The sequence below is a fragment of the Octodon degus genome, unplaced genomic scaffold, assembly GCF_000260255.1.
Source record: "Octodon degus isolate 3935 unplaced genomic scaffold, OctDeg1.0 scaffold00008, whole genome shotgun sequence".
NCBI lineage: Eukaryota > Metazoa > Chordata > Mammalia > Rodentia > Octodontidae > Octodon > Octodon degus.
In genome coordinates this window covers 17,883,932-17,894,654 of record NW_004524584.1, presented here as the reverse complement: position 1 = coordinate 17,894,654, position 10,723 = coordinate 17,883,932, and the positions used below count along the sequence as shown (strand labels likewise).

Here is a 10,723-nt window from a genome sequence, read left to right as displayed (position 1 = left end):
CTCTAATTTTTGATTGGCAAACTTAGGTTGTTAACCCTTGAGAAGAGAAGCTTATTGTTATTACCATACAACCTAGGCTGTTAAGCTTAACCTCACTGTCTGTCTAAATATCAAACATCTTAGGCATAACATGGAACAGGTATTTTTCATCAAGCATTGATATGTTAAGCTTTAAGTCCCTACAGTTATTTCAATCTGGGCAAGTTTCTTCAGTTTTTGAGACTTCAGTTTCTCTATCTGCAATCACTTGCTTCAAAGAACTATTTGAAGCACTGAAGCAATACATTTTAAAGTTTTGCACAGTTCCTAATAAATAATAATGATATTTATGCAGTATCTATTCCTAGCAGATAAAAGACAAAACTTCCTGGGGTTACAGATATACAAAGGCAACTTCTGGCACAGCTGCAGATGGTAGGTTACTGCAGGGATGGCAGCTCCTTCGCAGGGAGGCTCTGGAAGAAGCCCCCAGTAGGCCTTCCTCGCCTCCTTACGCTCTCATCTGGGAAAGGCACATGGGGATAAAGTTTCTCATGCTGATTATAAAACCCCTCCCAAAGCCAATCAGCTCTGTTTGATCCAATTTTCAATTAAAGATAGTTTCCCAACTGGCTGTTCTATGGAAATACTATTTTTAGCATAAATTCTAATAGCTGTGCCCAAAAGCAAAATAGCTCATAGGTTTTTTTTTAATTGTCTTATCTTGGCTATCTGTAGAAAACAAAATTGAACAAACCCAAATAGGCAAGAATCTTAAGAAAACCTCAGAAACCAGGCGTGGTGATGCATGCCTGTAATCCCAGCCTTCAGGAGGCTGAGGCAAGAGGATCACCAAAATCTGAGGCTGGCTCAGTTTACCTAATGAGTTCAAGGCCAGAATGAGTTCAAGGCCAGCCTGAACCACACAGAAGGACCCCATCAAGGGGGGAGGACAGGGAATAATTGCCACATCAGCTTTAACTATTTTGCTGGCAAGAATATGGGAGGGGGGGAATGGAAGTTTGTGGACCTCTGATCTGAGGGATGGCGCTTCTCCTGTGTGACCTAATCCAATCATATGAAAAGAAATGGTGAGGGCAGAGGAGCTGGCATCCACCTCAGTCACACTCTTCCTTCCCCTCAGCATGTAGGAAGACAAGGGCGGACCTATGCAGCTTCAGCCGCTGCAGTCAGGCCTGAACTTTCCTGGGACTTCCAGGGAACCGGAGAATGAAGGCTGGAGCTATGGATCAAAATCAAGGTCAGAGAGTCTCTTCTGTCCTCTACAGCCATCCCACTGCTTCTCCTGCCAGTCCAGACCCCCCCCCCATTGGTACACTTTGTACCTCAGGCACAGCACCTGGGATGTGACAGGTGCTCAAGAAGGCTAGCGTAACTAATTAAGTTACTTCAGAAGCTAACCGTTGAAAGGTCCAGCTGTTGGGAAGGATGGGGCAATCGTGATGGCTGTGTTGGACTCAGGAAACCATTCTAATTGTAAGAAATCAATGTGTCTCTATGCATCAGATTTGCCTAATGCTGCTGGGTTTGTTTGTTCTTGACACAGGGTCTCCCTATGTAGTTTGGGCTGGCCTTGAATTCACAGTGATCCTCCTGTCTCAGCCGCCCGGAGTGCTGTAATTACAGGGCACACCACCCCACTGCTCTTTTTATGCCTGTATTTTTCAGGATTTGATCAGAGAAGTAGGACCACCAGGAGCAGTCTGTAAATACCGGCTTTATTAAAGAAAGGGATTTGAACCTATGTAATTGTGAGCTCCAGCCATAGAGGAGGAAAGGTGGGTGTGAGGTGGGAGAGGGCCTGACAAGCTGGAATGCGGCAGGCAAAGGCAAGTCTGTCTCTTAACACCTCCCAGCCCTCAGTGACACAAGTCAGCTTCAGGTAAAGCACTTGCCCTTTGTCACCTGGTGCAGGAGTCAGAGAAGCCAAAGGAAGAGAATGGCAGAAAGAAAGGGGCTATGGAGCCTTCTGCTGCTTGCTGCTGCCAGGTGAGCCAGCGACAAGCCTGCACTGTCACAGCAACCAACGCCTGCATGGGCCTCCCAAGTGTATGTCCCTGGCCACCGACTCACAGAACGTCACACAAGGTCCACTCTAGATGATGTGACACAGGGAAGGGAATTCTGAAGAATACAGCCTTGGCTTCCGTGGGCTGGCCCGGTGCTGATCACAGCCGTGGGGCAGCTCAGCTCTCTCCAGCTGTGTGGCCATAAGTGACACCCTCCTTGCCCACCAGGGCTGGAGTGGGCGTGGGACAAGCCAGTCGTCAACCCGATTCACTGCGTGTGAGAACAGATGCTGAGGAGAAGGGGAGTAGAGGGAGAGGGCAGGCGAATCAACGTTGGTGTACTCAACCCAGATAAGAGATGGCTAAGGAGAGGAGCCTGATGAGTTAGCCCTTCACAGCAAGAGCGGGAGTATGATCTAGAGCCAAATTTAGAGGCAGAGTAGAATCTGTGCAAAATTCGCCTGGTGCAAGAGGCTGGACACCTCAGTGTAGGCACAGGCCTAGCACCCCCCAGGCTGGAAGGACCCCCCGGGAATCTGCGTCCCAGCACCGTAGAGATGCTCATGCCACGGCGGACCCTGGTGCACTTTTCAAGAACGCCTTCTCTAGAGTCCCACAGAGCAGAGACTCCCACATCTGCCCTGTCTGCAAAGGTGGGTGATGGAGACTGTAGGTTATTTTACTTGAGGGATAATCAGAGAGCAAAGATAAGCAAAAATGGGAAATGGTATATGCTATTTATTTTTGGCATGATGCTCTAAAGGCTGTTTCACGATTCTATTAAGCGCTTGTAAACGTTACTTGCTCTGTTAATAAAGAACTTGGTGATTGCCGCTCAGCTGTCAGCCAATGGTGCGCTAGTGCCACCTGGAGGCCACGATGAGCACGTGCAGTAGCACTTGGGAATTCCAGATCTTGGACGGGGGAGTGAGGGCAACAAGAAAGGGCGCTTACCAAAGAAAACTCCCAGAGAGGCTCAGGCAGGAGGATCCCCATGAGTTCAAGGCCAGTCTAAACTACACAGAAATACCCTGCCTCAAAAAACCAAAACGAACTGAACTACCTGCTCGCCAACTCTCTTGTGACGTTCTGCTTTTCTGGAGATTCTGAAAGAAGCAAAGATGGTAAGCGTTTAACTTTGCTAGCCTGAGCTTTCTTGGTGGCAATACATTTATCTCCAGGAAAACTTAAGTGCAGTCCTGTACACAGAGCGCTTTTCACACTGCTCCATCCATAACAAGGCTTTTTACCTAGCAGGACTTTATTTTTTTCTTTTTTAAAGTTGGGTCCTTACCCCCGGTGCCACATCTGCCACTGTCATCACTGCCACTGCCACGCCACCACCTCCACCCTTTGTACTATCAGCACCATCACCACCACCAAGACCATCAGCACACCATCTTCTCCGCAACCTTCACCACAGTCACTGCCACCACCCCACCCAGGACAGCGTACCTCACCATCACCACCACTGTCCCCTCACCACCCACCATCGCCATCGTCACCTATGGGCCACCAGTACTTCACTCCAGTAGGAGAGGGCTGCCCTAACTCAGGCCCAATCCATTCTTTTTAGTTAGAAAAAAGATACTAGAGGGCTGGCGAGATGGCTCAGTGGTCTGAAGCACCTACTTGGAACAAGCTTAGCAAAGCACGAGGACCGCGGTTCAATTCCCCAGCACCACATGCCAGCCAGCCCCGCCCCCTGGTGGGCTGAGCTGGCCACACACACACACACACACACACACACACACACACACAATAAATAAATAAATAAATAATTGACTTACAAAAGTTTAAAAAAAAAAAGATACTAGACTGCTTCAATGTGTTGTATCTGCCTCAGTGACATCTACTTTTGCCACAAATGAACTCAAAACATGAGTTCATTCAGATTTTTCCCTAACACCAGTCAGAATGTTGTACCTAGTTAAAAATCTTGCAACAGAGTTGTCATTTTTTTCTCTATCATGCATCTTAATGCCAGTTCCCCTGCACACTTCAGGAGACACAGAAACATTGTCTCCACCCCCAGAAATGATGCTCCAGTATGCAAGAGAAGGTTGAGGTCTCTTTCAGCCTAACAGAGACTTTTCTCTTCACCACCTGGCTGTGCAATGCAACCGAGCTGTGGATATGCTGGCTTCAGATCTCTTTCCAAGCAGAGGGGCTCTTGGAGGGCCCAAAGGATGGCATGGCTGCTCCCATTTTACAGGTGGGGATACCGAGGCACTAAAGTGCTATTTTTGTGCCTATTCTCCAGGCAGAACTAGCTCAGCAGCTGAACCCTCTGCCCTTGCCTGGGACCCTCCCTGCTACCCCTCCTGGTTCCACAGCCCTTCCTGGCTGGCTGTCAGAGCAGGCAGCTGGGCCTGGGGATGGACAGAGGGTTACAAGGAGAGTGGCTGGAATGGGGAGTGGTGAGGGGCAGCAGGTGCAGGATAATGGGGCCACTGGGGGAGGTTCAGGGAGCAGGTGCTACCCATGGAGGGGGTGAGGTTGTCATTGTACACTCAGCTCTGGTGGGCCCAGAGCAGGCGGGGGATTCCTGTGGGCCCCTGGGCCACCCTGGCTCATGCTCAGAGGTCATCAGGATGCCTGGGCTCAGGCACATTGCCAGGTCCCTCCCCTGGGTCCCAGCAAGCCTGCCAGGTTGCCATGACAACCACTCCTTTCATCCCCGTCCCTTTGTCTGGTCATGGTCCAGCTTTTGTGACCAGCCATAATTGGGGGAGGGGGCCAGAGGCCTCGCCTCAGCTGGGGTGCAGTTGTGAATGGGAAGCAAAGGGGGGCTGAGGGAAGGCTAAAGAAAACTACAGAGGCAAAAAGGCTGGACTGTGCTGGCCAGGGACCCCCTGCTGCCTTCTCTTAGCTGCTTGGGCACATTCTCAGCTGAGGCTGTGAGCCTGGGAGTGAACTGGCCCCAGGTTCTCCTGTTCTCTCTCAGGACCTCGTTTGCCCGTCTGACCATGGAGCTATAGGCCACCCCTCACCTCTGGTGCACAGGAGCGCTGGGAGGCAAGAGTGTGGGCCAAACAAGAATGTGTTAACTCCCCTAGATAACTGGAGAAATGGAGGTTCAAAGAACAAACTGGGCCTTAACTAGGATCACTCCCACAGTAAGCAAGTGACAGAAGCATTGGGTCTCCAAACACAGCTAATAGCTATGGCTTCCCCTGAGCCCTTCCTAGGGAGTTATCTGGCCAGCAGGACTTGGTGGGGGTAATGGAGACCTACGGTGACCCATCCACTATCCTGGCGCAGACCCCACCATCTGTGTAACATGAGGCAAGTGTTTGCTCCTCTCAGAACCCCAGTATGTTAAAAATAAAAGAGAAGGGCAGGCCATAGTTCAGTAGAGTAAAGCGCCAGCAGTGGCTGGCATACTGTGCTGGCCCTTCCCCCCAGGGTGCGCTAAGATGCCCATTGAGGTGCCCACCTGTAATCCCAGGGCTTGGGATGCTGAAAGCAGGAGAATCACTATGAGTCTAACCTATGTAGTGAGACCCTGTAGACCCTGTACTAAATAAATAAATAAGAGAGCAGGGTGAACTGGCAGCCAACCCTCCCTCCCTCAGCTAGTGAGGAAAAGAGGGGCATCATGTGCACACACCTTCTGTTCCTCCCAGCATCATCTTGCCCCTGATGGTTGGACACTGCTCTGGGTCTTTGCTCCTATGGCTTCTTCTGCCTGTGGTTCTCTCTTGAGACAAGACTAAGGAAGTTCCTGGTCACTGGAACCTGGAGAGAACAATCAGCCCTGCCCTGGGTCTGAAGGATCCTGAGACAGAGACTCCCTGTGCAGAAGAGGAGCACGTGGACCACCAGCTTTGCTGGTACAGGCGAGGGCTTCTGGGGTGGGGCAGGACCTAGGACAGCAGCAGAGGGGCCCCAGAGATGTAGCAGCAGCACCATCTGTTCTTTCTTGGGCAGCTGCTTCTGCTCTTTGGGGGAGCCAGGGAGTCCTGTACATCCCCTGCCCCAGGGTCACCAAGCTGTGATCTTGCAGGAGCAGTTGGTACAACCCAGACAATGATCCTCAGGCCCTTAGGCTTGGGAAGGACCCTACCACTAGGACCACCTGACAGGCATGACAAGGCCCGCTGACGTGCCCCAGAGACACCTCTGGACAGATAACTCAGTCACACTGGTCTGTGTGCAGCCTTCTCAGGGCTGAGGCCACTGTTACGTGGAAGACAATACAAGACAGAGTTGGACTCAGGATGAACATTTTTCACAGTGGTCCAAGCCTAGGGGCTGGGCTGCCCATGGGGCAGGAGCTACCTGTAATGAGAGGGATACCCATCATTCTTATACCAGGATAGAAACAAAGCCAAACTTTGAGACCAGACCTCATGCCTGACTCCCTCTCTCACCTCAACTGATCTTGGTCTTTCACCATATCAGGTGAAGCGTGTTTTTTTTTATTTCCGCGAGTTTGGTGATTATCAAGAGGGTCTCCTGGAAGCTGTCCCCTCTACCATGCCTATGACATACTCAGGATGACTAATCAGTCACACAAATAGCCCGAGGAAATGAGATCTGTGTCCTTGAGAGTTGTGGGACTGAAAAGCATCTTGTGGCCAGGTGATCAGGACCGAGAGATACGGCCACCAACCTCCCCACCTGCAAACAGAGCCTTATCCACCTATGATCATCTGTCTACTTCCCATATAAACCAACTCTAAATCAGCCTCTAGGGGTGGTAGGGAGATGGCTCAGTGGAATAAGCACTTCCCTGGCAAGTGCAAGGGCCTGAGTTCAATCCCCAGTTCCACCAAAAAAAAAAAAAAGATAAAAAATAAATCAGCCTCCAGCAAGGTGGACTTCAGATAAGAGTTCTCTGTGTTTGGAATTAGCTGACTTTTCAAATAATTATCTTTCTTGCCTCAACATCTTATCTCTCAGCTTAACTGGCCTGTTGTGCAGCTATTGGCCAGACGTTGGTCTGGTGATGATTTTGGCAAGCCAGCCAGGAGAACGGCTGCTCGTGGTGAGCCAGCCTGCAGTAGGGAGCCCTGGGACTGTCTCATGCAGCTGTGGGGACTTTTTGTTCCAGGGACTCTCTTTCCTTCTTTGGCCACAGTCGGGCTGTCCAAGTAACCACCATTAATGCAAATCACTGATATTTGGGAGAACAGCTTACAAACTGGAGAGTGCTCAGTGTGTTCCATAGGTCCTGTGATTCATGTGTCCCAAGTAATAATAGAGCTGGCCAGTTTATTTGAGATAACACCCAATGGTCATACAAGATAAAAAAAGGGATCACACCTCACATTTAAGAGATCTCTGCTGGGGCCAGAGAGATGGCTCAGTAGAATAAGTGCTTCCCTGGCAAGCACAAAGGCCTGAGTTCAGTACCCTGTTCCGAGAGAGAGAGAGAGAGAGAGAGAGAGAGAGAGAGAGAGAGAGAGAGATCTGCTAATGGACCTACAAAAAGTTCTGTTGTAGGCAGCTGAATTAGATAGAAATATTATAGGCAGACAGAGAGGGCCAGGACCTCAAGGAGACAGGAGGGAAGACAAGGTGAATTTGCAACTTTGGAAGAGACAGACTCTCCCTGCTGTGGGCCAATCCTTGAGACAAAAGAGTAAATAAATGTAGTCACATACTTTCCTAAGGGATGGGCATCAGGGATTGATACTCTAAATAGGTATCAATCACCTTGAAAGAGCCCAAATGAGTCACTAGCCCAACCCCCAACAGGAAGAGACCCTGTCCCGTATTCATGCCTGCCTGCTATGTGACTTGCTTCCCCATTTGGTCCTGGATTTAATCAACTTTACCTGAGCAACGGTGCTTGTAATCCCATTGCTGACCACGGTTTTGTCCCACCTCATGCCCACCTAAGTGAGTTCCTATGCTGTCCACCTTAGACCCGCCTCACCACATGGTTTTACTCTATAAAAGTCCCCAAAAGAGACAGCTTCCCAGGAACCACCCACTCGGGCCCCCACTTCTGTTCCTCTCTCAGACAGAAGCTTTCTTTCCCCCAATAAATATTCTGCTCATTAATAATAATAATAATAATAATAACAACTAGGAGGACAGATGGACTCCTGACTCATTAAATTGCTTCAGTCTGCGCACACACTGGGAAACTTCCTTTCTCCACTGTTGGAACCTTTTGTTTTTGAAACTTGACTCCCTTAAACAGACCAAAGTATTTGCTTGAATTGGTACACAGTTTTGTGTGTGTGTATCTGTGACACTTTTGGGTGTGTGTTTGTGTGCATCAAACAGAGACTGGAAACAACATTTTTTCCAACAAACAGCTCCTGCAGGTCCAACTTTAGTTACCCGTATGTCTATGAAAAATGAATTTCTATTGATTTAAACAGGTCTTGAAGAAAGGGTTGGCAGAATTTAATTCAAACTCACTGAGGTAAACTGCCTCCAAATCTCCCAGAAATAGCTTTAGCAGGAGCAACTACCTTGGCGCCATGGTTGTTTTTTTTTTTTATTAATTTTATTGAGAAACAAATAACAATGAGACAGTTTCAAAACTGATTAGTAGGACAGTTTCAATAATTAATGCAAAGCATATTGTTGTCTTCATAGCAGTTATTCATAGTACAAGATGCAGACGTGATATCCTGTCTGCCTCCATGTTTTTGAAGCAATTTCTCCTGAACATTTTTTTTTTTTTCCCCACTACAGAGCACAAAATCCAGGGCCTCTCTCAGGCTAGGCAATGCCCTGCCACGGAGCTGCTCCGCCAGCTCTATTTTTATTTTTATTTTGTGATGGAGTCTCACTAGGTTTCTCAGGCTGGCCTTGATCCTCCTGCCTCAGCCTCCTGAGTCACTGAGATTATCAACCTGTGCCACAGTGTATGGCTCTCCCACATATTTATCTTTTTAACATTATTGCTCTAGGGGGCTGGTGAGATGGCTCAGTGGTCTAAAGCACCTACTTGGAACAAGCTTAGCAAACCACAGGGACCACGGTTCAATCCCCCAGCACCACATGCCAGCCTGCCCCGCCCCCTGGTGGGCTGAGCTGGCCACACACACACACACACACACACACACACACACACACATAATAAATAAATAAATGTAAAAAAAAAAAAAAAAAACATTATTGCTCTCATAGAGCCATCACAAAGCCTTTTCTGGTGAACTCTTCTGTGGAGGACCACCTAAGCAGCTCTCCTTGAAAGAAGGACTGCCTCCATTCTGACTGAGCCTGACCCTATTTCCTCGTATTGTTCTGTACAGAGCTGGCTGGGACTTCTGTTCATCCTTCAGTTGGCCTTAAGCAATGCGTATTGGTCGAGCTGAGGTGCTGGTGATAGTCTCTGAAGGTGGCGTGCGTGTTTCCCTGGTAACCTACACCTGCTTCTCCTTGACGTGAGCCGGGTGAAGACAGGACAGTAGAGCTAATGCTCCGCGGTGCCAGCTGGGATCGAGCCTCGAGATAGATGCTATGACTTCCTGGGACTTGAAAGATTACATCAGAGCTGAAGCACCAGACCCTCCAAAACATTAGATACTATCTCATTAGCATAAAGCAGATTACTCTCTCTGCATATGGCAGAGGTAAATGTAGGCCACCCACCTAGCTCAGCTCACAGGAGTCACCTACTTCCCACAATTCTCAGTCATTCCTCCTCAAGCCACTCCCCCACTGAATAACAACCGGGTGAGGCCCTGGGTCACTCTCTTGGTTCTGGAAAGCCATCTTCGTGGCTAGACTTAGGGCCCCTTGACTCCCCAATAATTATAAATGTGCTTTAGTGTCTTTATTTCGCTGTGGGTTGCACTGGGAGTGGTAGATTGGAATTAACTTGGTGGGATTCCAATAACGTATCTTTGGGATTACAAATATTAACTTCTTGGACTGAGATGAGAACCAGGAAGGGACTCACTCTCTCCTTGATTCTATGTGCCTAGTTTAATATTTCTGTTAAATCAGCACACCTAACATTTAAGAAAAAAAAAAAAAAGAAAGAAAGAAAGAAAGAAAGAAAGAAAGAAAGAAAGGATTTGTTTTTTCACCTTTTTGTCTACACTTATTTTTTTGGTCTGGACCCATTTAGTCAATAGAAATTCATCACTTCCTTAGACATAAGAGTAACTAAACTAACATGCATTCCCAGAATGCACCCACATGTGCTGTTTATTGGAAAAGATATTCAGTCTTATGTGAGACTGAAAAAGGAGGGGAAAAAGTAGTTAAAAAAAAAAAGTCTGTTAAAGAAAGAAGCTGTTAGCAGGATATGGTGGCACATGCCTGTAATCTCAGCACTTAGAAGGCTGAGGCAGGAGGATCACCATGAGTTTGAGGCCAGCCTGTGTGACACAACCTGAATTGCATGGTGGAAAAAAAAATCCAACTACTGAAGCCATGTTTGCAATTGCAGCACTCGGGGGGCTGAGGCACAAGAATCCTGAGCTGGTGTCCAGCCTGGGCTATCCAGCTAGTTCAAGTCCAGCCTGCCATCCATGGCGAGAGCTAACCTTAAAGAAAGATCAAGCTGCTATGTGAACTACTTCACCTAATTTTTTTTTTGTCCACAATCTTAAATATAGTTTGGATTCAATTATTTTTATAAACTGGTTATTTAAATTATGATTGTTAAATTAGGCCATCTCCCTTTCAGTTCACCAGTGAACTAACTGGAATGTGTTGGTAAACTGAAAGTAAACATCTTCAGAATTGTTAGCATATATTTTTGCCTGTTTTTTTTTTTTTTTTTTTTTTTTTTT

The 10,723-nt window shown here is 48.0% G+C and overlaps 1 pseudogene; it reads left to right on the top strand.

The window, feature by feature from the left end:
* The first annotated feature begins 2,566 nt into the window (after positions 1 to 2,566).
* The window catches only part of LOC101592095, a 34,593-nt pseudogene continuing 26,436 nt past the window's right edge, over positions 2,567 to 10,723 (top strand).